Raw genomic sequence first — 27905 nt, 5'->3', positions numbered from 1 at the left:
AATAAAACTTTGTGTAAGTGCTAATAGCTGCAGTTCATTAAGTGTCCACTTGAGGCTTACGGCAAAAAAGACCAGTAACTGCATAAACACCAAGCCAAAAAAATAATGAAATAGACTTTTACAGCATTAAACAATAAAAAAAAAAAACAAAGAAAATAAAAAAAACAAAGAAAAAAACTTTTTACAGCCTTGTTCAAAAAACATCATGAACATTTTAGGTCCAACAATCTAAGTATAAGTTTGCTCAGAGGCTTAGCTCACTTGACTGACATGCACCCTGTAGCTGTTAGTGAGGTGGCTCAAATCCCGCCTTTTTAGTCAGCAATTCCAATATCGTTCCCAACGATGAAAGGCTTGATTGGTACTGAATTATATTCTATAGGTACCGATCGAATTCTGTCAAAAGTATCGGGGTTACCGATTCATGTAAAATCAAAGGTACCATGTTTAGGTACCTAAACACATCCTTGTGATAGTGAGGAAGGAGAAGAGTAGGCGATTTTCCACGCTGGACATGAACGCAGCAATGCAAGGTTATACACTAAAGAATAACTTAATTAAATTGCAAAAAAATGTATACTTTATTATTAAACAAATTGATATTTTTACCACAGAAACACAAAAAAGTACTGAAAACTGGTACTGTTGAGTACCGGTACCGAATGCCAGGTACTGGGCATCAGTATCGTAAAGGTACCCATCTCTACTCTGAATCGGAAACAGCTAACTTAGAGTCATGGAGGCTACATCTATATATTGTACATTTTCTTTTGACGCAGGTCATCATGAATCGTCTTGAACAGGAAGCACTGGTTTTCTCCATACATCAGGTTTTCATTTCATAAATATAAATTCACACAGGTATAACCAATATCTAATAGAAAACTTTATTTACTGCATCAGCGGTAGATGTAGAACTAGATATTATACCATGAGAAAACCAGTGTGGTCCTCCATGCAGACTTCCATCACTGCTAATGACATATGTAGCATCCTGCCTTTTCATTGTGTAGGAATCAGTTTCTCTGTTGAAATCAAGTGTCCGCTGGAAATAGCAGTTTTACCTTAGCATTAATTTGTAGCCAAGTGAAAAGACATGTTAGCATTTTGAGCTCCTCTGAAGTCACATAGATTCAATTGTTAGTTTTTTTTGTCAACTACTTATAACATGAATGATCAGCTGACCCTGGAACATTGTAGCTACTTAATCACAACGGCTAACGTCAACTTTGACAAAACCCTTTGGAAAAGTCTACTATCAAGAAATGGCTGTTGTGAGAATATTCAGTTGAGGTCATCTTACCTCTTTCCACTCCAGCTTCTGAATCCATCATACAGTTGATGTGCCTTATATCTCTGTTTACCCCAGGTGTGTTAATAAATTATACCCGCTGAGATGATTTGCAGTTTTGTTCAGCTTGCCAATCACCGTGTTTGTAGTCAGAAACACTGTTCTTCAGCAGCTAAATCACTGTGTTTGCCAGCAGGGATGATGTTGAATCAGCTCAGCTGTGATAAAAAGATCACAGATGAGATCCACACTCTGTTGATTGTTGATGATGTGACACTTAAGCTATCTTCAAATCTGCAGTTCAAAACAAGTCAAACCCTGGGTTGCCTCTGGAAAAGTGTGCTTCAGGGGAACGTCGGCTTATTATCCTGCCACACGTCTATGATGTGTGTAATTTACAGACAGAAAACAGGCAGGCGAGGAGACAAAAAGTAGGGGTCAGTCTGCTTTTGTGCATAATTTTCTCCACTAATGAAGCTATTGCTCCAATGCTAACCTTTCCAAAAGCCAGTCCAGACTTTCTAATTAATAGTCGGAAACATAACAAAGAGGGAACGGTGACAATTAAAGCAATGGCGTCCTCTCCTCTTTTGAAGCCACCTTACTTTTCGAGACAGGAATTCAGGGACAGCTAAAGGTTGGATCTGCTCGCAGCATGAAACAGTTCACACACCCACAACAGCTCCCGTGTGTTTATCACCTACTCGTCTTATTTGTGCGAGCCTCTTCTTTATTTTTAAAGTCACATTTTGTGCAAAATTCTTTTTATTCAGAGGGAAATAGACAAAAATGACAGAGTGAAATCCTATTTACTCTAAATGAAATAACTACAGGGTGCAAACTGCAGCTCAAGGCTAACTCTCCTTTTAAAGCACATTCATTAAGAGAAGCCAAACAACCATCAAGGCAAAACATGTTATCATGAAATGTGTTTTACTTCAAAAATCTGTGTAATTATGAGAACAATGAGAGCAAAGAGAGACATTCCTTTTAACTTGTGTTACTCTGTGTTTTCACTCATCACCCTGCTGCGTTAAATACTGGATTCTGATTGGTTGGAAGCCAGTTATAATGATAACTCATTATAAGTAGAAAGAGGGACACCAGGGACAACCAGACAAATCATATTAAATCAATCAGCAGAGAAGTTTTGAGAAGATTAATAAAGTTTTTGATTTTGGAATCTCTGTCAATATTGATTGAAAAAAAAAAAAACACATTGTTTCCTGTTTGATTTAGTTTAAACTTTAGGGGTTACCTTTTCCTCCTTCTCCCAGTCTGTATTTGTTGTAAATGGAGCCACATTTGTGTGTTTGTAGGATGAGCAGCAGAGTTAAGTGTGTAAAAAAATTGGCCTTCTCTTCTTATGCCAAACAGCTTTTTCTGCTTTTGACGCTTGTTTTAAGATTCTGGTACCCCCCAGCTAATGGCAGTCAATCATCAATCTTCATCACCATCTGTAATCAGTAATACACACACACACCTACTTCTGTTGCACACCCTGTTTACCATAACAGCTTTTATTCAACGCTATCTGGAACTACTCTTCACTAGGGATGGGTACCTTTCACATTTGAAATGATACGGTACTGATGCCTGGGACCTGGCAATTGGTATCAGTACTAATTTTCAGTACTCTTTAATGTTCATGCGGTAAAAAATATCAATTAGTTTAATAACAACATATATCGCCAATAAATCAAGCACAGCAGCTCTGATTTAGTGGGCGTGACCTTCATATGTAAATGAGCCACCGCTGATACCGCCCCGCTCTTAAGCGTCACTGAGAGCGGTGCCACGAGCTCAGAGTGCACAATGTTTAGAAAATAGCGAAGCTCGTTTACCGTAACATTACAGGCTAAAACAACAGGCTAACCGCAGCTAAAGTTAGCATCCTGAAGCTAACACAGAGACAGGGGGGACACTGAGGAAAAGCTCTTCCATCTGCTCCACAGCACACAGCATTTAAAATACTCACATTTCCAGGGTCCCAGGTTTGTTGGAGGATGGTTGGTAATGGACCTGGATTCAGGACCAGTCTATTCTCTAGCCCTCTGTTGTACTGTCCAAAGTTTGAAAAGCAGTCGGCCGTGAAGTGATCAGCACACACATGTACAGTTTTACTGAGTGTAGCTGGCACATTTCCTTGATAAATGAACTCTAGACACTTAGCCTTGTCCTCTCCTGAGATGGGAAGCTTGTTCATGGAACCATGTGGCTGTTTACAGCCAAAAAATGTCCACACTCGCTGCTGGAGAGATTTCTCTCCAGATGCGGGGTGAGGAGTGGGTGGGGAGGGGGTTTGGGGGTATCTGCTCCGGTGGACCAATCAGGTCAGACTTGCTCCTGATTATTCAAAAAAGGGAATCACTGACGTCGGCAAACCCCGGAAATTCCAAACAGCTCGTTTAAGGTCAGGATTTTACATTCAGAAGCACTACTAAGTACAGGTTTGGTCATTAAATATCACATTTTGTGGGCTGGGAGGAAAGACAAAGACCCACAAACTTAACTAAAAGACTTAATAAAGTGATTTTTGCATAATATGGGACCATTAAGTCTTTGAGGGACCAAGCATTTAAGACTTCAGAAACTACACTGACATACGAAAAAAGGACTATGTCAAAGTATCATAAGATATTTTAATTTTTACATGTCGCATCATTTTAAAAGATACCATTAAATGTAATGAAACTTAAATAAGAAAACCTACACACATCCCATCACTACTTTCTGTGTCGTTCTCCATTTATTCTCCATTTCTGTTTCTCACTTGATCCCCCTAGATGTTCATAAAAAAACAACTTGAGTATTAGACACTAAATCTTCATTAGTATTAAACATTTTCTGATCTTGTCTAAACTAGCTCTAAATGATTATGTCATAAGAAATGATAAAAAAATTAACCTTGCCATAAAATATACGTTATCTGAGCTTGTGAAGACTGAATTATTTACAAGCAGTGACAGTAAGAAGAGTCAGAGGAGCAGGATTTACTGTACGGTACAGTATTTGAGAACACTGTGTAGCTGTGAGGGACCAGCCACGAGTGAAAGCCTCGTCTGCAGAGTAAGATCTTCCCTTTGCCCTGACAATCAGACCTGACACCTGCTGTCTGCAGGGAAATGCTGCACGGAGGAGCCACCGATGACAGCAGGAAGAGAGGAATAAAAGACAGCGTGCATACCCAAAACTATTGGATTCACAAATCTTTCACGCTCTGTGCAAGTTTAAAAACCTCCTGAGATCTACAACTCCAAATATTAAGATACTGTGTCATAAAAGTCCTAGATTACTAAAAAGAAAAAAAGAAACCTGCTGAATTAAAGCGCATGTGAGGGTTCATTTTACAAAGCAGCACACTGGAGGGATTCATTTCCACACACACAATGCAGAAGATGGCTTTGGATAAAAATAAATCATAAACTGGATTGCAGCGTTCTGCCGAACAAACTGTCTAACACATTATTTCTGTCCTTGTTTGTCCTGCACACGCTGTACAATCACCTCTATCAACACCAATGAAAAGAAAAGTTTTCCCTTTATGTGTTTGTCTCTGTGAGTGCTGGCAAATAAAGTGAAATTTTTGAATTGGTCACAGCTGAATTGGCAGCACAACCTATTTTACAAAGCCTCTTTCTTTCATATCAACAGAACTTCTATTCCATCTAGATTCTGCCGGCGCGTTATGCTTTTAGTCGCTGAGGAGACGAATCTGACGTCTGTGGAGAAATCAGACCCCCACCCCTGAACCGCTACTTATCAAGAAAAGAAAATTACAACTAGAAAGAGTGACTAAAACTTTACAAGATAATACGCCGCGGAGTAACATCCATCACCTTCACTTTCCCTGGATGAGCCTCTTTGTTGGTTTGACAGGCTAAAGGTGGTCACAGCAAATGTAGGGACAGAAACGCTGCTCTCCAGCTTCTATTGTGTTCAACATCTTCAGTGCTTTCTGTTTGAGAGGACTCAAAATGAAATGTTCTAAAGGAAAATGAAACGTGTGATTGGGAAAAATAAAAGCAAGAAAAGAAGAAAAAAGAAAAGAAAAGCCTGTTTTTGTTTGAAATAATCGTGTCCTTGAGTGAAAGGATCGTCTTTTTACTGATGGGGTGATTTTAGTGAAGCTAGTCAAAAAAACAGACACTGCAATAAAGACAGAAGTTCTATTTAATATATCTTAAGCCTGATTTATACCACTCGAATCTACGCTTACCTCCTTCAAAATATAACAAGTTAAAATGATACAGATTGGTCCACAGAGAAGCATCAACCGTACTTTCCATCTCCTCTTTTCCTCATAAAAGTCGCTGTTATTATTTAATCAGCTCAAAGTTAGCATAATGATTATTTGATTAGTATGACTCCTAATTCTTTGATTGTCCAGGGAATCAATGAGTTCATAATAAAAGTATTAATCATGATTTACCAAGCTCTGATGTCAGCACTCAACAATTGAGTTTCTTGTTTTCGCAAAACCTGGAACGTTTCCTTAAACAAGTAAAAAGAGAGCTAGCTACCCTTCAAAGGTATTTTTCAACTGCAGGAACTAGGGGCTAAATTTGTTCTGGGGTAATAGTTAACCTCAATATCCCACTAAAAGTCTTCAACAGACAGGCTAACTTCTAAAGGTTTGCAGGACTTTTTCTTACTTGTTGATAAAAACAACATTCAAACTGGGCTCTACCTCCTTGGCTCAGTGCCAGCAGCAGCGCACACCCACAGCCTCTGACCGTGACTATATGAACACATTCACTAGCCCAGGAACCACCAATTGCATCGTGTTTCTACGTAAGAGAGACTTAAGAGCCGTGCACCAGACTTAGCATGTTAGCACAAGCTAATCACTGGGTATTTGACACATACCTGGTTAGCAGAAAGCTAAGTCGGGTTGCCCTTCATCCTGAGCTGCTCTCCAAGTGCCTGCAAGCAAGAGAAAGACTTGTTAGGAAGAATCTTCAGCTGTTTGTTGTTTTGTTTCACTTTGGTTGTGTTTTTCTTGCTTTGTGCTGCGTTCACTATCGTAACAACTCAGGATCGCTTCTTCCACTTGCTAATTAACTTGCAGAGTCACTTGTGCACATTGCTGTGTTTGGCAGATGTAACCATGCTTTCTGCCAAGAAACGTCACGGTACAACCAAAAACGTCAACATACAGACAGAGTAGGAGGTTGAGGCAGACACAGACTTTGATACACATGTATAGAAGCCCGTAGAAGATGATTGAGCAGGATTATTCCTGTAAAAGTTGACGTTTTATTTTTAGAAAAATCCTGCAGACTCTTCTTTTAAGCTGCGACATGGGTCAATCTCTGTTGTTGTCATGCTTTTGACGGTGGAGCAGACCAGGATTTTGTTGGTCAAAGCAAAAACAAAACCAGCACAGGCTGAATATCCTTCATGCTAACAGTTTGTGGCCTAACTCTTTCTTCTATGAGTAATCTTTGCTGAATGGCCTTCATCGTTTTCTTACTGCCTACGACTGGTCTGGAAATGTTCACAATTACCTTTTTTGTTATTTTATTTTGTTTGTTTGTTTGTTGTCACCATACGTCACTTGCCTGATTTACATAATCCACCCAGAACTTGGTCCATGGAAACACAAAATATTTCCCTGGAACTAATGATTTCTGACCCTTCTGGTTGGAAAACATCTTTACTCTGATCTGCTCTGTGCCCCCTGCTGTTTGTTTGTGGGAATAACATGATCCATGATATTGAATCAGGCATTAAGCAGTACTCTAGTTGAATAATTTAAAAAAAAACGACGGTGCCAATGGAGGGTTTAGTAAATATAGGTTTGATTCTTTTAAAAGTCCGTCCTTGAATTTTAGACTCTTCAAACAAAATCTGTGACACACTTGAGTTGAAGTTACGCTGATTGTGTTAAGACAAGCTGTCTGAGTCAGTCAATAGATGAAAAGAGAGTATCCGGTTATCATCTAACATGTTGGAAACTCATGGGGAATTTCTTATTACAGTGTTAAAAAAAAAGTTTGGTGAAGTTAAGAAGCATCTAAATGAACTCGCAGTTCTGATTTCTCTGTATCGACTCTTCTTTTTGTAGTTTCCCATTTTTCTCTTTTATGGAAATTATTCCATTTAGATCTGACTCGGTTGGATTTCTCTAAAGAGCTTGTTCTGCAGGTCAGGCGTATTGCCCTGGGCCGTCAGTGCAGCCAAACTACTTCCACATAAATCTATGGAGAAAGATTACTGCCTGATAGGAAATGACATTTCTTAGACTTCTTACAGTTATCTTTTTCCCCCTCCTTTCCACCTCACTCTATTATCTTTTCCCCCAAAAGAGCCAGGCCTGTGTAAATATTCAAGACTTTGCAAGAGAGATTCATCGCCTTGTATCCACAGATCCAGCCTGCAGAGCAAATAACGTGCAGATGTTCTGAAAACTGTAACTAACCTTCTTTTAACTTTGTTTGACCTCAGCAGCTGAGTCCACCTCTCCACTGCTGTGTAAAGACAAACGCTCTCTATTTTCCAACATGTATCAGTTACCCTCAAATGCAATTTGAAGATCAGCAATTATAATTCGTTCCCCTACCTCAGGTCAAACCGGGCCATCCACAGTCACGTTTTTTTGAATAAATTCACGGAGATAAGATCACAGCACTCCTGTCACTGCCTCTGCTCACTCAGGCGGTTTCAGAAGGTATTTTAAGATTTGGTTTTCTGCTTACTTTGCCTTCTTTCAAAGTACTTACAGGCCGACTCTTATCTGTATTACAGATTTGCCGGTCCCTCGAGATCCTCAGATTGTAAGTCAGGGGTTTTTGGGATTGTCTTACATCTTGTTTCAAGACGAAAGGTGACTCTGATTTTGCAGTCAGAGGGTAGCTGACTCAGTTATATCTTTAAAACACTCCAACAAACCTACATTTACAAAAAAGACTTCATGTTTGCACCTTTCCTGTTCTTATGTGTTTCATATGTTTATAACTAATTCATGTTATGCATTGCATTACATTGTTTATTTATACTTTTAATTACCTGATAGTAGCCTCCTAATGTTGCAAATCACTGTGATTAAATTTTGATGCACCCATGAACAGCATAAGAACTTGTTTTGAATATAAATAGTTGGGATAAAGCCACACAAGGAGACCACAGGCGATCACGTTACAGTGAAAGAGAAAAGGATGAAAGGACAGTGGAGTAATCAGAGTGGAAAGAGGTGTGCAGAGGTGCACCAGGTGAAGTTTGTGCAAACAAAAACTTCTTTGAAAATATTTTAATGCATGGAAATAAATGGAGCACTCATTGAAAGCACTTCTACTGAATGTCAAGGACACGTCAGGTGCTTGTGTGTGTATGAAGAGAGGGGGAGAATTAGAGGTTGGTTACAGGAGGAAGATTTACACACACACACACACACACCACACATTGTAGTAAAATGTAAAGATTTAATGTAGAGAAAAGGCAAAAAGTCAGCTTCTGAAACCAATGTGTGATGTCAAGGAGGTAACAGCTGAGTGGTTTAACCAGACTACAGACATTTTTTTCAGTTATACATTTCCACACCCATTGACTATTTATAGAGTGGACAGCGTGGCGCCGCCATTTACCATTGAACAGTTTTGAAGCCAAAATTCCCCCGTCACAGGCGTCACCATTGGTAGCCATTGTGCAGCCAGTGATGAGGGACTCAGAGACAATCTAAGTGGAGCCGGGTGACAAAATGAATAATTATTTTTTTAATTTGAGAGTCTAATCTCTTTTTGGCTCTACTCCCACATATTCTACAACCCCCCCCCCCCCCCCCCCCCCAATAAAATACACAAGAACGTCAGCTGTCAATCATCATTAAACGTGACATAAAGCCTCGTTTTTAACCTTGTATAACAAATGAAAACAAAACTTTTCAAAAAAAAAAAAAAAAAAAAAAAAAAAAGAGGACCTGAATACAAGGCCAAATAATATAATGATATCTTCAAATCACCACAACAATCGGATCGAGGTATATTTATTCTTAAAAATATGACCCCAGCCCATCTGGAATGACTGGGGAGATGGATTTTTTTTTTAACCTATACTGAAGTCAGCCACCAGGGGAAGCCATTTTTATCACTTTAAACCGAGCAAGATGACGTCCATTTTTCTTTTCACCACTCCTGATTCATGTAATCATTGACTCTATAACACCTGGACACACTCTCCATTATGTCGCTATTCTGTTTCTGGTATAGAAGTTTTGGCACGGGAAAAAATAGAGCTGACAGAGAAATCCAGAAACATAATTTTAAACCAAGATTTAAGAGTTGATTTTTGCTGAAAAGATTGGCTTTTTGGATTGGTGTGTGTATGTTGTTACTGGTGTTTCTGCCACAACCCTCTAGTGGACACTTCATGAACTGCAGCTTTCAAAATTTCCACTAAAGCTTCATAATTTAAGCCCAGAGTCCTCAGCAGCAAAGCTTAACCATTAGCTTAGCGTCAACTTTTCAGTCACGGCAGTTCACATACACAGGAGGGAAAATTCTGTAGCATTCTTTTAATTTTTCAAAATCAAATAATGTCAACTAAAAACTGAAAACAACCCAGGGCTGTGGGGAAGAAGACACGGGACAACTGCTGCACTGAACTAACCATCAACATATCAGGATATAAACATTACTATTCTGGCAAGCAAACAAAACGGACAAAAATAAACCTCATGTTACAATGCCATCCAAGCTTGTTTATATACATGTGTAGAGCAGTGGAGTCTCTTCTTCAGCTACAGCCCCAGCTAGAGACCAGTGTCTGCATAACAGCGTTGTGGCCTAAGATAATAAAAATATTATTAATGTTATTCATCAAAGAATTAGAACTCAAAATTTAAAAACAAAAAACTACAGTGTGCACAAATTTGTAGCAAATTAAATGCAAGAAAAAGAGAAGTGATTGTGCACATCCCTATCAAAAGTAATTTGTGAAAATAAAAGCAAATTTAGCAGCTTTTTCATCAATGCTCATGGGATCAATAAGGTGGCTGGACAAATTTGCTCAAAGTTGGGGAGTTTTGCAAAATTTGCCAAGTCCAGGGATTGGGCAAATTTGAGTTTCTGTTCTGAATCTGAGAATCCTAACATCCTGGAGGGACAGCTCTCTGTCTTTGTCTCATGCATGAAAGCCTTGTGCTACACTTTCATTAGTGTTTGAAAAAAAAATCCTAATCTCTCTTGTTAAATCATTTCTACATGGCCTAAAAAATGATGGAGAGTGACAAACTATTTTATGAAAAATTTGATTATGCCAGTGTTGCGCCCCTGTGAATAAAATGGATTTGTTTCGTTTGATGGAGTGTGGAAAGAAAAGATTGCCTTAATGAGTGACCTCATGTCGAGGCCAAGAGAAATCAAAGCCGTCCATAACTTTCAACCTACTGCGTCCATGACTGATGTCGATGACAATGGGTCACACGTCAATGCTGATTTGTTCAGTTAAACTTCCTAATGAACCCTCTGAATGAATTAACCCGCTAAATTAGCTCAGATGAATTATCCATCAGCGATGTGGAGGGGAATAACTGGACCATTTAAACGTATAAATATGCTCAGAGTCAGAGGCTGCTCGGTGGCAGAGGCTTTGCAGGTTTCAGAGCTCACATGAAGTCACCAAAAGACAAATACAGAGATAAAGAATAACAGCTCTGTAAATGCTTGGCACAGTCATTTTGTTGTCCTCTCGTGGCAAAACAAACACTTATTTAAATAGCAGTCATTAATCACAGTTACGTTCCCTGGGAGAGCCCGAGCAAACTGGCCCTGCTCTCCTGTGGTTCCCCGAGCACCTTGAGGGAACTATTCTTTGCTGTTTCCAGATGCTTAGTTCTGCTCCATTTCACCTCTCTGCCAGTTTTTGATCAAGCCTTGACTTCATTACACTCTGGTGTATGATTTTTGAGGAACCATGAAATGTGAAGCTCCCAGCACTGAATCCATGCACATTATCAATTTCCTTCTTCTCTTTTATAGTTTCTTCACAAGAAAATCAAATATTTTCACTCAGTTAAAGCCACTGGCTATGCTTATCAGAGCTTCTCTGCTTAGTTTTATTACAGTTAAGGACATCAGGACCTTCATGGTGTCAGCGTTTGCAGATGTTGGTTTCTGTTTCAGCACCGACACTATCTGACTTTCCCCTATTGTGCCTCTGATTGCATTTGAGATGTGGCAAGTAACAGAAGTATAGATCGCCTGGTTGCATGAGCAATTTCTCTGAAGCCCGTAATTGCACTGTATTGATGCAAGAAAGAGGGGGGTTTCATTTCATATCTTACAGTTCCACAGCCAGTAAGAAAATGGGGCACTCTGCTCTTTGTGAGCCATGACATTCTCATTCTGCAGAGCAGCCCGTCTCGCTTTGTGTACGTGTGACAAAGGCTGAATTTAGTTTTGTGTAGCGGCAACGCATGATAGCATTCCTGATTAGGTACTGCGTGTGTCTTTTTATCTCCAGCGCTGACAGTAACAGAGCTCGCTGCATGTCCTAGAAAGCAGACTTCAGATGAAAAATGCATGATACATCAATCTTTGCAGCGTTATATTTGAGTAACAACTGTTAACAACTTCTCCCGCGGTGAAAGTTAAAGGATCAGAAAAGATTGGGGTGGTTGACAGATGCTGTAGATATCCCAGAACAGCATCAGACAAGTGATCAACATGTGATTCATCAATAATTTTGTTAAGAATAGTTTTCTCCGAGTTTTTTTAAAGCAAATGTTAGGTTTCTATCTCGCAGCAGGATGAGGAGACACAATGAGTTGAGGTATTGTCCTCTGGTGAAAGCTTTAGATCTGAGATATTGTGAGCTTGGTTTTTGGTTACAAAATTGTTTCATTCACTGATGCCAGAAAATTTTAGGGAATGAGCCCATAGAAATGATCTGATTCACAGTCATTCGGGTACGTGTCAAGAATATTCAAGGTACTGCTTAAGGACACTTCAGTGTGCAAAGATCTGGTATAAAGCGTTCTGGTTGCAACATAACCCACCCTACCACAGTCAATATATTTACCTCTGCTAATGAGGTGATGTTTTAGGGAGACTCAAAAACTTACAAATGGATCTCGATGAAATTTTCAGGAAATATTCAAAATGGGATAAGGAAGAAGTGATTAAATTTTGGAGGTGATCTTGATCACCGTCTGGATCCAGGATTTCTTTAAAGGATTCTTTATCATTGTGTGATAGGGCCATTTTCACCATATGTGTATATAACTCCTTGATAAATGGTCAGATTGCTTTGCAAAACAATACAAGACAAGGTCACCATAATTTCTGACAGATGTTAAAGTAGGATCCAGATCCTGGTAATATTCTGGATACTAAGATCAGGAATATGAAATATGTACTGGGTCATCATCATTTTCAACTCTGCCAGGAAACAAATTATCGTACAAACCTGCAACTAACACCAAACTGTAGCAGAAAGAGAGTATAACATTAAAGTAGGACTTAAGTGTTGGTGACAATCACAATATGCTTGCTCTCCGAGTGCTTTTCTAGTTTCATATAATACAGATTTGGATTTATTCCCCGGACAGGTGTATGTTGTTACCTTGAAAAATGTAGTATCTTTTCATGTGTTTTGGCCTTATGTTGATACGTAAACAGATTTTTAGCCAACTAAAATGTTTTCAAAAAGGACCAAACTGAAGATTTATATTTTTTTCATTCTTGTGTGGACAAAAACCAAAGTTTGTATTAAACAGTGATGAACATAAACTTGGCAGCTGTTGTTCACTGTTAATTGATTTTTATTAAATTCTCTAACAGTTTCCTCAATTTGTTAAACATGTACTTGAGGTGAGAGAAACTTCACTTCAAAAAAATGCAATATAATACATTTGGGGGGCTAAAAAAAGTTGTTTACAGGCTGAAATAGTCTGAATATGAAAAAGTCCAGATAAATCCAGATCCTGATCTTGCCAGAAACAAAATCCTGATGTATTTTCCCCATATCGCCCCCTAATGGAGAACATTTTCCTTGGTCAGAAGCAGAGTTTGCTGATGTTTACGCAGAAGTGGCACTTTTATGTTTCTTATTTTCTCTGCTTCATCTCCTTTTTTATATTTTTCCTTTGTAGAGCACTTTGGGACTAGAACACTCCATACGCTAAGTTTACTTTACCTCATGAAATGTGCATGCTAAACATGACATCTACCAGTCAACATCTACTCTACATGTTTAGGTAGAGACTTAAAAACTTTTTTGACTCACTTCAGCAACACAAGGAGCAAAAAAATGCAATAGACTAAATACTTTTCAATTCACCTCAGGAGACACAAACCACAGCAGGGATTCCCTGCAACCCCCTGCACTGGGAATAAGCTTGCATGCCAATTCAAAAACCAATGACAAAAAATGGCCTGAGGTTCTCATTTTGACTGTTCTGCAGAAAATTAGACTTCAAATGCTGTGTTTCCTAAATTAATCTTCTGCTATTGATATCACAGTTATCCTTGTTTAGTCTTTAAGGGTCTTCAAAAAAAGATATGTAGAAAACAGATCAAACATTTCAAACCTAACCTCTGTTTTAGTTTATACTTTTACAGTAATTGATGAAATATGCAACTATTCATAGTTTGGGGGTTTGGAAGGCATTTTGCAACCCACCCATTAGTCAGTACGTTTCCATGGATGCACCCATTTGATTAAGGTTATAGCTTGGTCGTAGTGTCACAGTTGGGATCTAGTCTTGTCAGCCATAGTTCTGGCTGAAAACATCTCATTCTGTGTCAGTAGGAGTCACTGTGTCCTTTTTTTGATAAGTGAAGCTGCGTGCATATATAACTAGATTAAACAGATGTTTTCCTACCACCCATGATCTTAAGAATGTTCAGTTCCTTGAGCTGTGTTAAAAGGCAGATTGTTTCCCCTACCTACTAAAGTAAGACTTGTTGCTCTCCCTTGCCACAGTGTTTGTTGTGTTGGAGCACAGCAGCCCTATTTATCATGGTCATCTATTTCCTCTTCCAGGTGAAATCGGCTCACACTGAATGCAGAGGTGTACCAAGACCTGCCGAGTCCTGCCGCATCTATTTGAACCGGATCACAATCACATCATCGACGTGTGATGATTGAGCTTTGCAGAGTCAGTTCTCAGTCCAAGTAAGCTGTTTCCATGCATTTTCATGGTCTGTTTCTATTAGGGATGGGTACCTTTCGCATTTGAAAAGATACGGTACAGATGCCTGTACCTTGCAATCGGTAGCGGTACTCAACGGGACCAATCTTCGATACTTTTTTGTGTTTATGCGGTACAAAAAATCAGTTTGTTTGACAATAAAATAAAAAAAAATCAATTTAAAATATGTATTTTTCAATATATAGCCTTGCAATGCTGTGTTCATGTCCAGCATGGAAAATTGCCACTCTTTAGGTGCCTAAACATGGTACCTTTTGATTTTACATGAATCAGTACCTGGTACTTTTGATAGAATACCTACAAAAGTACCTAATTCGGTCCCCATCCCTAGTTTCCACGCTGACCAATTCCATAGTCCAGTTTCTTAAGCTGCATGCAGACGTAGTTGCCCCGTTTACATGAGTGGTTTTCCTCAATCTGATTGAAATCAATCGGATTAAGTGAATATTATTTGATCTGTATACATGAAGTTTAAGCAAAGAGATCCACGTTCAATCTGCGTGTACATGGTCCTCGCTGAATCCGATTGTTTTGTTTTTTGTTTTGTTGTTTTTTTAACCTGCGCAATATGTCACTCTGCCACTATCTGTAAATGTGTAAGAGAAGAAGAGTTGCACTTCCTGCTTCCTGTTCACCTCTAGAAAGATGGATCCATGTCGTGATTTGTTGGGGACACCTAATGTGTCCAGTTTTTTTGTTTGTTCGCCATGTTTGTTTTCGTTTGGCTGCGTGTTGCTCTGCGTACGTCACTTACATGCCTCTGACGTACTAGGGAGCACATACGCAGACCAAACAATCCTTTCTATCAACCCAATCCCCTCCACTCAGCCATTTACATGGAGCATGGGGTGTATTATCAATCTACGTAGACTACCTTTTACAACCTGACCCGAAATACAATCGGATCCAGGTGAATCAGATTGGCTAAGGTGTTTACATGAGACATTTTAAGTTTGATTGACCTTTCAATCTAATAATAAATATAATTTTTTGACCCATGTAAACGGGGCTACTGAGTGTTTTGTTGGTTTATTGAACAGTGTTTATCATCAGCACTCTGTCAAGAAGACACTCCAAGCTTGCTCACAAAGTCTTTTGCTGTCTGACGCGGTGAAGAAGCAATATATTGCATTTTCCTGTTAAGTCTAAGTGTTTTAACCTTAAGGGCACCCTGGCTAATAAAGGAACTGTATAAGAAAGTAAAGATCTACAGAGAAAGACACTTAGTTAATGTATAGATGTGAGTGAACAGCCAGAGAGGATGGCTAAATGTGAGGAAATGTCTGACGTGTTTGTACTGCATCACTTGGAGAGTATATGTTGGAGTTTTCTTTGAATCCTTTGACTGAAAAGCTGTCAAGAACGCTTCATTCTGCTTTAACAAACCTTCATTTCCTCCCTTTGAACTGTCTTTTACATAATGTGTCTGCTTTAACTCATGCACTGCGTGTTAAAGTGGGGCCGCTCTCCTGCTGAGTTAATGGATGTTGCTCTTAATGAATGGTGATAACATGGTAATTACCATTGCCATGTTACCTTAAGTGTTTCATGTCAATAATGGCAGTCTCACAAGAATTTAATGAGGGAATAAAGCACCACGCAGACGTCTGCATCGGCGCTGTGACTCTCATGGTAGATCGTTGTGATTATAGAGGACTTTGCCTTGTTGTGTTTTATGCCGCTGTTGAAGCATGTCGCTCTCTGAAGTCTCTGAACGTCAGAAAGAAGAATTACCTTCCATTAGATGTTTAACAGTGCTGCAGCAAGGAGAGGAAAAGCAGCTGCAAAGTAAAGTTTGAAGATGCTGAGACTTTCACTGTGACTGTTTTGCATATTTCCTGAACTTGTAATTGTATAGCTACCATAAAGCGGTGCTATAGTTACGATTGCCCTGAGCTGAGAGCTCCACATGCGATCAGCAGTCGTGGTGAGCAGCTGCTGTAAGCCATATGGCCCTTTGAGTTGTGGAGAGAGGATCCCCGAGTCCTCATTAAACAGCTCATGGACCATTGGCCCAAAGACCTGACTGCTTCTCTGATGGTCTGCATTATCCCTGATATATTCCTACAAAAAGGCTGCTACAGTGCCTCCCCATTCCAGGGAGATGGCTGACAATATTTTATATTTTCCTCCCGTGTTTGGAGCTAAAATGAGTCTGCAAAAAATCTGCAGCGCAATCATCCATGTGTAGAAAACTTCTCCATGACCATGGGGAGCTTCACTCAGCCTCACTTTAACATCACAGATTAATGAACTCACTAAAATCTTTGGGAGCACTTCCTCTTAATGCACAGCCAGTAAAATCTGATGGAGATTAAAACGTCAAGAGTGTCTTCCCTCAAAAGAAAAAATATGTTCACATTTACATTTTTTATCAAGTGGACTAACAAAACCAAAGTACATCTGGTAACGTCAAACTAAACTGTATTTGGACTCTGAATGGGCTGCCTGTATAGAATAGAATAGAATAGAATAGAATAGAACTTTGTTGTCATTGTAACAAGTACAACGAAATTGAAGTCACAGCAGCAATCAAGAAAACAAAAGTAAGAAAGTGTATAGAAAGTGCAAAAAGCTCCATAAGAAAATAGATGCTGACAGCTTGTCCATCATTGTCCAGTCAGCCAGCCTCCACCTCCACAGGGTCCAGGACTGAGCTTCTTCAGCAGTCTGTTCAGTCTCTGTCTCCTGGATCCTGTCTGCTCACAGCAGGTGAAGCTCTTCCAATGTGGCGTTGGTGTCTGGTGTTAGCTCCGTTAGCCATGTCTGTGAATAGCATGATGCTACTCTGCCCTCTGGTATTCCCTCTGTTGCTGGGTTAGCACGGCTAGCTCGTCCATCTTATTGGAGATAGATCTTACGTTCCCAATAACGATGGATGGAAGGACAGGTTGATGTTGTCACTTCTCAGCTCACACCTGAGAACCAGCACGTCATCCTCGCCTCCTTCTCTCTCCAAGACATCAGGCCTTACACCAGTTAGCATTGACATGCTACAGGCTGCTAACAGCTGAGTTCACATGTAAACAATGCAGCCATGGTTACATGAAGCATCTCCAGACAAACACATAGGAGAAAAAGTAGTAAAAATATCGCTGAAGCCACAAAAAGTTGGGTGTCTATGACCAACAAATGAGCCATAAAAAGTAATGATCCACTCTAAATACAAAGATTACGAAAAGGAGACAGAAAAATCACAAGAAACGGACAAAGAAGAGAGAGCTGCTGCAACAGGCAGCCATAGCCAACAGGGCGCCGCCTAGTTAATAAAGATAAAGCTCTGTGCATTCTGCAGAAACTTTATCAGAATGTGAAAATGTGAGAATTAAAAAAAAAAAAAAAACATCAGAGGACACAAGACCAGATTGAAGTTAAGTTGAAGTCACTAATAAGCGGTCTTGCCAAACAACACCGCGGACAATGACTTCATTTCCTTGTTACCTGCTTCATTCATTTTGAGATTTATTTTGTTTTTTGTACTCTACTTATATTTTTATGTCATTGTGTATGAAATAAAGACATACAAGCAAACATGACACAGAGCTGACCAATCAGAGGTGAGAACCTAACTCTGGGTAAATGCAGTGAAAATGCAACACACAGGTTGAATTTTAAAGGTCTGCACATTTTAAAGGCCAAATAGGTCGAAACACAAAACAATCGTGATTAGTCGACTGATCGAAAAAATAACCAATAGATCAGTCGACATTAAAAATAATCGTTAGTTGCAGCCCTAGATTGTCTTCTCACTGCAAAGGAACTGCTACAGGACTGGAATGGAAGCGAGGTGTGACCATATTTTTAGCGATTTTGACCCGCTTGTTTTGTCCTGCATCCGAACCCAATTGCTGTGTTCACAAACGAACCAGGGTTTCAGGGGGAGCTGCTCACTGTTTGAGAGCAACTGCCCCAAACGATCCAGGTGTGAACTAACCCTTAATACTCATTGATCTATCTTCCAGAACTTAACCTGCTCCAGGGCAGGTTAGCCGTTCTGCACAAGTTACCATAAGATCCCAGTAAAAGTGACCCAATGTCGTAGGACGGAAAATCCAGGTTTAATCCTGTAGTTATCTCGATAAGAGAAAATCCAGTATTGCGGGGCAGGCCTCAGACCATTTATCTGGTATCAAGAGACGACTGAGGGACAGGTGGGGTTTGAATTCATAGTACATGAACATGTACATGTACATGATGGCACAAGTATTTGGCCACACTTAGTGACTGTTTATTTTCTTTCAGAAATCACTAAAAGAAATATGTTGCAAATAAATTATATCAGATTTAAAGCTTTATTTTCTCAACCATACAGATCATATTAAATTATGGGTTATTTGTTTCAAAATAAATAAATACATAAACAAAATTTAACATTTTTGTGTTGAATGTGAAGACTGCAAATTTATACATGTTGTAGACCAGGTAATTTCTAAAAGAATTAAATGCCCCTTTAGTAAAGTCAGTGTAGTGTAGCGAACATGTTTGTTTGATCTGAATGAAATCAAGCCTTCAGTCAGGACAACATATGGATATTAGCTTTTGGCTGAGTGAGAAAAAGAGACATTAACCTGAACAACAGGAGGCCAAATTTTACTTAATTTGCTGAGAATGAATTGTTAGAAAACAATTTACTGACTCAATTCTCAGCCATCCTCTGTGTTATTTCCATTTAGCACATGTAGCAGACTAATTTAGATTTCCGTGTCCTTGGAGCAACATTGGACAATTGCCTTTCTTTCCCTCCGAGTGTTTAGCACAGACATGATTTATCAGGAGCTCATTGATATTCAGCAGCACGTTGACCAGTGAAGTGACAACGCATAGCAATGAGTGCAATTAAGTTTCCGAGTTTTCAGTAATCAAACTGACTGCATACTGAAACTGTTGCATTCTCACTTGAATGTTGAAGACCTGTTGACCCGATGCTTTAACCGAGGCGACAGCTTCAAGTAATCTGAGCACTCAGGCCCTCTTAAACCATTTCAATTCTCTCTAACCATTGATATAAACCAAAATGTGAGTTTAATTCACATTTATTTCCCTCTGTTTCCTCTGCAGGTCAATGATTCAAACAGCAGACTGACTCTCACACTGGCTGTTGGTGTTGGTGTTGTATTTTCAACAACTTCTAAAAGCCTCTTTAAGCTGCTCATTCAACCAGAGCACAATGAGATTATGGCTAATGCACACTATTAATGATCATTACTGGTATTGATTAGCCATTACTCATCGAGGAGAGCGCTGGTCTTGATAAATTGGATGAATTATGTAATGTCCATGAAGGGTGAACTTTGGCCACACATGAAATTACAGCAAAAAAAAAAAAAATCAAATAAGCTGCATTTAGTCTGAGATTTAAACAGAGTGGTATAATTTAAGTCTTAGCTGAAAAACTACTGCTTTAAATTAATAATAGTTCATTGGGCAGCTTTTAATTTAAATGTAATTCAGTGATAGAAATGTGTTAAATAGGAGTAGTGGATGCCTCAATTAGGGGAATCATAAGGTCCACTTAGAGAAATGTCCTGAGATAACATTGCTTATTGGCACAATAGGAATAAAATAAAGATTAAATACAGCTTAAAGATTGAAGGTATGTCAGAATTTTTATCTTAAAAAGATTAAAGAAGAAGTAGAAAAATACAAGGAAGAAGAATTCAACTTTATAGAACTTTTCCAAACTGTGTTACGAAGTTTTTCACAAACAACAAAGAAGAAAGTTTGAAAGATAATTCAAGTTAAAAACACATCTGAACATTTTTCCTAACCTCGTCATAAAAGCAAAGATCAGAATTGAACAAAAAACCCAAGTTTCTTTCTGTTTGCTTCATGTTTTGTGAGAAAGGTTCAAGACGGTCTTTAAAGTTATTGATGGAATGTGGTGTAAAAAAAAAAAAAAGTTACCTCAGGTTTTCATCTTCATGAAGTTTAAGAAAGTTTTGAAATGCCCAGGGATTTGATCACAGAGAGGATGGAGGTAACAAATGTAGTACCCTTTGTGGCATGCTATGGATGGACATCTCATATGTTAGATGTTTGCATTTAATCTGTATTATGCGATTGATACCCCTGCATCTCACACACACAACAGTGAAAAGGAGATTTTATAGACAAGAAGTGATTACATGACTCTTTAGCTGAGGTCTAATGCTAAGAAAAGTGAACTTGATATGAAATTCAAGGAAAGATAGGCCCTTTTGTGTTCTCAAAGATGCTGTCGGAAGTTAAACTCTCAACAGACACCAACAAAATCATCAAAAGAAAAGACAAATAAACCTGACTTGAACAGAAGCTTACTTGAGTGTCCCTGTAAAACCGCAGAGAAACCAGATACGGATCTTTTTCCAACCTAAAGCACTTCTATTTCATTTGAAACACTATATTTGTAACAAACTGTATAGATCATACTACCATTAGCTGAGGAGTGCCTAGCCAAATTTCATGGAGCTAATATTACTGTTTTGCAGCACTGGATGCAAAAGAAGATGCATCTCTTAAATATCAGTTGGTAGTTTGCCTCTTAGCTAAATCAATGTTTGCTGCAGAATTGCTAAATCTGTTTTAAAAGTGTTGTTTAGCCTGGTAAGATAACTCAATGTCAATCAGGATTCTCACTGTCCTACAGTTAACCATAACGTCAAAGCCAAGATTAACACAGTACAACCGTTTCCACACGCACAAACACTCTGAGACTTGAAACCTGAATCTTCTCCCTGAAAGTCTCTGAGATAAAAGGTAGAGTCTGAATGTTGTGTTTACTAACAAGTAACAAAAAATCCTGCAAACTTGGCTTCTCCTCCTTGGCTCAGTGCCAGCAGCAGCACACACCCACAGCCTTCAACCAAAATTACATGAACACACTCTCTAGCCCAACAACCACCTGTAGCATCGCGTTCCTACACCGTAGAGACTCGAGAGCCGTGCACCTGACTTAGCATGTTAGCACAAGCTAATCGCGGGTATTTGACACATACCTGGTTAGCCGAAAGCTAAAGTCCTGTGCTGCTCTCCAAGTGCCCGAAAGTGAGTAAAGGCCCAACCAAGCTCCACCCTCGTTTGGGGAAAGTGTCCACTGATGTAACAGCTCGGGATAGCTTTTTCCACTTGCTATCATCAACACGCAAAGTCACTTGCGCTCTGGGTGCGCTGTGATTGGCTGAGGTAACCACGGCTACTCTCTGCCCAGAGACTTCCCAAAACATCAAACAAAACAACGTTTGAGGCAGACACAGACACTGACACACATGTATAGAGTTCCAGAAGTGACGATTGAGCAGATTATTCCTGCTAAATTCCTTTAAAAGTTGACATTTATTATTTTTTAAAGGAACATCCTTCAGACGCTACCTTTAAACTATGGGCTGCATTTGTGGGCATATTTTTTAGCCGACTTTATCTGGACATTTCCTGCTAACTCTCAGGAGCCAGTGTGGGAACAAAGCAGCACATACTGAATGATTGAAACATCACAAGTTGAAGAAGAAATAACATTTTCATTTTATCTGCACATCTGTCCTTTAAGCAAAGCTTTGATGTAAATGCAAATATCATCATCACAGCGTAGGTCTCTGCGGCCTCATCAAACGTCATGTAGTAAACATTTTACCGCGACGTCCACAGCACGTCTTTGATGTCACGTCCTGCACCCACCTCATAACTGAGATGACTTGGTGATGTGAGGACGATGCAGAAACAAGCAACTCTGGAAAATTACACGTGCAGAGTTCCTGAATGGTTTCTGGATTATTTTGGGGTTTATTCTGACACAAGCCTTTTGCAGCCTGAAAATACCAGCACTAAAGCTTCAGCTTGTCTTCTGGGGAAATTGCCACTGTGTAAAAAAGTGATTTAGGAAGATATTTCTAAAAGCAGTTGCAGCAATAGTTGCTCTTCAAAATATGCTCTTAGATAAGGAAGTAACCCACACCAAAAACAGCAAACTGAGGTGAAAATATTTGGGCAGGACCAAGACAACGAGCAGCCGTTCAGTATCAACAGAACAATCTGAATGTGTTACCTTTGAACTCAGTATTAAACTGTAATGACTTAATTAGGATGTCATTGTGTAATTACTCCTAATCGTCTAATCAAATGAGCAAACAGCTGCCCTGAGACCACAGTCTGTAATAGACTTTCCCCCCTTCAACACTCCGTCAATGACTGTGGCTGTTATATAATCCTGGATGTCAAACTTGGCAAAGCATACTTATATGTCAGCCTTGTCCATTAACAGCACGTCTGAGGAAATATTACTGCAAAGGTCATCGCCTGGAGGAGCGGGCCGACAGAGGGGAGAGGAATGTGCGTGAAATAGCTGTGGCTAGTTGCACTGCTGGCAGGACATGGCGCCTAGCTCTGCCATTTAAAAGCCCGTAAGCGGGGCTGATAATCCCTGTCAAAGGAGCGGGTCTGATCCCTGGGCTTCAGCTGCTATCGATTCCCTGTTTTATTGTTCTTTGATTTCCATTTTAGTCATTTAACAAGCAGATGATGGATTGGTGACCTTCAGCTCGGCCCTGTCTGGCTTCTCTCCCGTCTTGTGAACTTGTGTTTGTCCGTCCTGAGTAGGAATGTTTGCTGACTACCATCTTTTGTCTTTTCTCCCGCAGGGATTTGAACTGTGAGAGGAGATTTCTTAAGAAAATATTGAGTTTTTTTTTTCTTGAAAACAGACGTGCTCAGGGGAAAAAAAGTCTCTTTATTGTGAGTTTCTCTGCAGCCAGTTTAGAAAAACCTGAGCAGAAAAGCTTTTCATGAACTGCAGATATAAAAAGAAGGTTGGAGCAATGTTCCATGCACCAGAGGCTTTATTGTACCAGAGGAGATTAGGGCCACGGTATTTTTTGGGAGGGTAGGGTTTGACCAGAAAAGATGAATAAATTCAGATATTTTAATTTTTTAAAATTGTGACTTTAACTTCTGGGCTTTAAGAAAAAAAAAAGAATCAGATCTTCCACTACTCACCATAAAGTGATTATGCCATTATTTAGTTCTGCTCGAGTGGGAATATGAAATGAGTGGAGCCATTATACAGAGGATTTACAGTCTCTGCAATATGTCTGGTTCTGTTTAGGGTTTCTGTCTGTTTAAAGATGCTATGAAGAGGATCTGTTTTGATTGCACTCCCTCGCCACCTTGTGGCCCGGAGTCTCCGCACACTGTTGTGAATTACTTTAAGTGAGGTGTGTGTTTGTTTTAGAATTAAATGGGGATCAGATCAAAACAAATTTACTTTGTTCAAGACAACTTTTTACTTGATATGACGCGCCGAGGTAAGGTGTTAATCAGTTATGTAGCGATAAGGTTTGAAACGTGACATTAGGCGAACGTTGTAGCAGCCAGCTAAATGTTAGCAACATCGTCAGCCCGGTGCTCCTACGAACCTGTAGACTAAAGCGACAACAAGTAAACACTGTCAGTTTGTAAGTAGTTTTGTAGCTGTCCATATGTAGCGCTACTGTCAGCCTAGTGCTCTAAGACTTGCCTGTAATGTGTAACGTCAGTAAATCCTGTTTATCTATGTCCTGCCAGTCATCTACCAATCAGAGCTAACGTAACCTCACTCTTCATTTTATTGATAGTCTCTCAAGTTTGAACAGACCACTGCAGAATAACTGCTGCTTTTGCTCGGGATCTATCTCTCTCCTGTTTCTCTTTCTTCTGCTCTTCTGTCCTTTTTCTGTCTGACAGTTAAGCTCCAGTGTCCACCATCACTACAAAATTAGTCATAAAAATCATTTTTAGCAGAGAAAACACAGATCTCTGTGTTTTATCTCTTCTCTCTACTAAACTTCGTCAGCCGCTGAGGTGTTGTCATAGAGACTTAGACGTGCCGGTCTTGGAGGACCCCAACTGGAAGCTAAGAAGTAGCAATTTAAGGAGCCGTTTACATGACAATGGTTTTAGGGTAAAATACACAAGATTTTTTGTTTTGTATCAGGTTAATTAGTGATTCTAAATTGTCCGTAGGTGTGAGTATTCACATAAGAGGTTACCTGTTTCTATGTGTCAGCCCTGTCATTGACTGGAACCCAGTTTAGGGTTTACCCCGCCTCTCGCCTGAAAACAACTGGGATAGGATCCAGGCAGCTACAACCCTGAAGAGGTTAAGCGGTAAAATTGAATGGATGGATGAATTATTCTTAAGAAATTTTGCAGGCCTGAGGGTCATAAACTGTATGTAAATGCCAAATAATGTAAATTTGATGGACATTTTTAAATTTTCCATTTTCCATCAAACACTTTTATTTTACTTTATTTTATTTTATTTCATTGTATTTTATTTTATTTTATTTTATTTTATTTTATTTCATTGTATTTTATTTTATTTTATTTTAATTTATTTTATTTTATTTTATTTTATTTTATTTTATTTGCAAAAATAAATAATAATGCTCAGTTGAAAGGGTTTGTTCTTGCTCAAATTCCTCCCTTTATTGCTCATTTATCTCCAAATTTGCAAAAATAGTGCCTTTTTCGATGTCTTCCAGGGAGGAAATGTTTTTATTCTGCTCAACATCACCTTCTCTATACAATGTACTGCATTCCTCTCACTGTAGTAAGCACGGAGTTGGAGATTAGTTTGTGATTTCAGAAGCAGCCTCTGACTCATTTCCCAGAATTCTAACAGCAAAGTCAGAGTTCTGAGATTTTTTTCTGAACTTGGGATTAAAGTTGGAAATCTGACAGAATTTTCAAAAAATGTCAGATAAAACTTTTATTTTTATTATTTTTATCAGTAACACTCAGAGAAAGAAAATTCAGTTGTTCTAATCCTCGTCTGTGTGATTGTGACTCAGGGGTGCCGAGCCTAATCTGTTGGATTTTAGTGAGTGTGATTAGAGGGAAATCGAGCTCCTTTTTCCCTCACTTGTTATTCTGCTCTTGTTTTCCTGAAGCTTATTGTGATGTCAGAGAGATTGATTTGTTTTAATATATAAAAGATGAGCTCAGCGTCCCATCGTGGAAGCAGTGTGATCAAAAAGCGTTCATCAGAAGGAATAAATGTTTGATATTCTACCTACAAGAGGACATTCCCTTTTTAAATATACTAACTGCACCGAGCGCTCACATTAATGAATGATACAGACAGTAATTAGCTGTAATCTGGCTGATTTTGTTTGACTCTGATTCATGTTTACACAGAGGGGCGGTGGTGGCTGAGAGAATTATGCATGAGACATCATCTGAGAGACAAGCAATAACACATTAAAGGCTGCTGAGCACAAGTTTCCCAACACTGGTACGGCGTATTCATTAAAGAGGCTGAAGGCTTTGATTCCCCTGAAGAAGAGTTCATCGTGTGGAGGAAGTGGTCCTCACTTTGACATCCTGAGTAAATGAAGGGACAGTTTGATGGGCATTAGGAGGAGTATATGAGCTCAGGAATGTTGCACCTGTTGCCGTCTAAACAGCCAACAGCATGCCGGAGATCAGAATAACAAAATTTCCATTCCTCTCCCAACCCCTGGGAATGTGTCATGTATCACTGCTCTGCATCCAGCTGACGCCCTGTTAGATTTCGCCCGCAGACACGAGAATAATTTGGTTGCTAGCGCTTCTTCCTGCTGCCAGATTTTTGCCACCAAAATGAAAACATCCAATAAATCTGTGGGTGCCCCCTCCATCAGCCTCCCCCAGCCTCCCCCCTGTCAGGATCCTCCTGCTGCACACCTCATTGCCTCCCTGTGGGAGCAGCATCAGGCCAGTCTCTGTCACATTTGATTACAACCTCCGAGGCAAAGAGCAACAACATAATAGCCTTATCAGTAACAGATGATTGAGATCTTCAAAGGGCCCGTTCTGCCTCGGTGCCTGCTCATCTGACTGACCTGGGCTGCAGACTGATCAAAGGCCTCCAGAACATGGCGGCTCAGCAGCTTCAGCTTCTCACCCCGTACTCTGACTCTGCCCAGGCAGCGCCACTGACAGGTGTCACATCTCGGCTTCCTGGGTGGTGCTCTCTGCCTTCTGATCAGGGGGAGTCATCTTCATGTGATCTGAAATGCTCTTGGTGTCAGATAAAAGTGTGAAGCTTCTGAGAGTGAAAATGATTTTTTTTCTGTGTAATTTTCATGGCCCGCAGCAAAAGTTATAATTCAAGGATAAGAATTATGCATTTCTTTTAACTCCCACTTGTTTTATCATCATCACATCGTTATTGAGCTCAGGGAGAAGATTGTGTTCCACATGCAGGGGTCACAGTCCACAGTGAGGGTTCACTCAGGGTTCGACTCACACAGGAAGCCAAACATAGGTTAAAGAAAGGGTCTGCAACCTTGTGTTAATATTTTGTTGAACTAAATATGCATCAAATCTTACAATAAAGCCTTCTACCTCTCTACTTGACCTCCTACAACATCAACAGCCCACCAAATTTCCATGCACCTGTGGCTAACATTAAGTTTTACAGCCCTGTTAGGGTAACTTAATCTACATTACGACAAATTTGGAAGAAATTAAAAAAAAATCTGCGTGAATGGATTAATTAAACTGCCAACTTGCTAGCTAATAATACATGATTGATATGTGGCAGGACATTAGCAAACAATAAACAATAATAAGTTAAGCAAAATTATCGATATATAAATTTAATCTTATACAGTTTTTTTTTTTTCAAAACTTTAAGATTTTTTTTTTCGTATTTTTTTGTAATTACCAATTTTTTTAGACTTTTTACAAATCTACCCAATTTGATTTTTTAAAAATAATTTTATGCATATTTGCATTTTTCATTTATTTATTTAATTTTGAAAAATGTATTATTATTTTTTTAAGTTTTGCAAATGAATTAGACTTCTTTTTTCATATTAGCAAACATTTTAATTTTGCGTTTTTTCCAAAATAAAAATTCTAATTTTTTGAAATGAAAAAAAAAATGCAAACATTAAAAAAAAAATTAACTTCATTTTTATTTATTATTTTGGTTTTGGATTTTTTTTTTTCCAAGATCAGACTTTTATGATTTTTTTTTCTTTTGCAAATGTTCTAATTACAAAATGTTTGCTTTTATTTTTCAAATTTTTAAAAACTTTTGCTTTTTTTTTGTTTCAAATTTATTTTAAATTTTTGAAATTTCTTTAAATTATAAAATGAAAATATCACAAGTTCAGTGCCTTAAATTAAAAAAAACCCTTCTGTTAGGATATTTATTTACTAGATTTTAACCATGTTTAGAATGTTCATAGTCTTTAATGTTAAGATAAAGTAGATTCTGTGGCTCTGGACTGACGTAATCCAGGTCAGCTGAGGTTGCAGACCCCTTGTCATGACGCCTTTAAAAGGAGTCGTCTTCCTGTTTCCTGATGTGTTGAGTTGTTGTGAAATGTCACACATTGTGTTCACATCATCAGCACTGATTTTCTGCAGTGGACTGGCAAACTGTCAGCTGGAGCCTTTCCCTCTTCCTCTGCCCAATGCACTCTGGGATTGACTCCATTCCTACATGACCATTATTAACAA

The 27905-nt window shown here is 39.1% G+C and overlaps 1 long non-coding RNA gene across 1 annotated transcript in view; it reads left to right on the top strand.

Moving 5' to 3' along the window:
• The window catches only part of LOC141795593 (uncharacterized), a 104822-nt gene that overhangs the window by 26086 nt on the left and 50831 nt on the right, over window positions 1-27905 (top strand). The window contains exon 2 of the long non-coding RNA XR_012598618.1: window positions 14276-14407. This is a non-coding gene — a long non-coding RNA (uncharacterized LOC141795593). The remainder of the gene's footprint in view (window positions 1-14275; window positions 14408-27905) is intronic.

This window comes from Halichoeres trimaculatus, unplaced genomic scaffold (assembly GCF_033239565.1).
Source record: "Halichoeres trimaculatus isolate MK-OKI-2021-1 unplaced genomic scaffold, fHalTri1.1 fHalTri1_scaffold_8, whole genome shotgun sequence".
NCBI classification, from domain to species: Eukaryota; Metazoa; Chordata; class Actinopteri; order Labriformes; family Labridae; genus Halichoeres; species Halichoeres trimaculatus.
The sequence above is the reverse complement of the archived record's forward strand: the minus strand, read 5'-3'. Positions and strand labels throughout refer to the sequence as shown.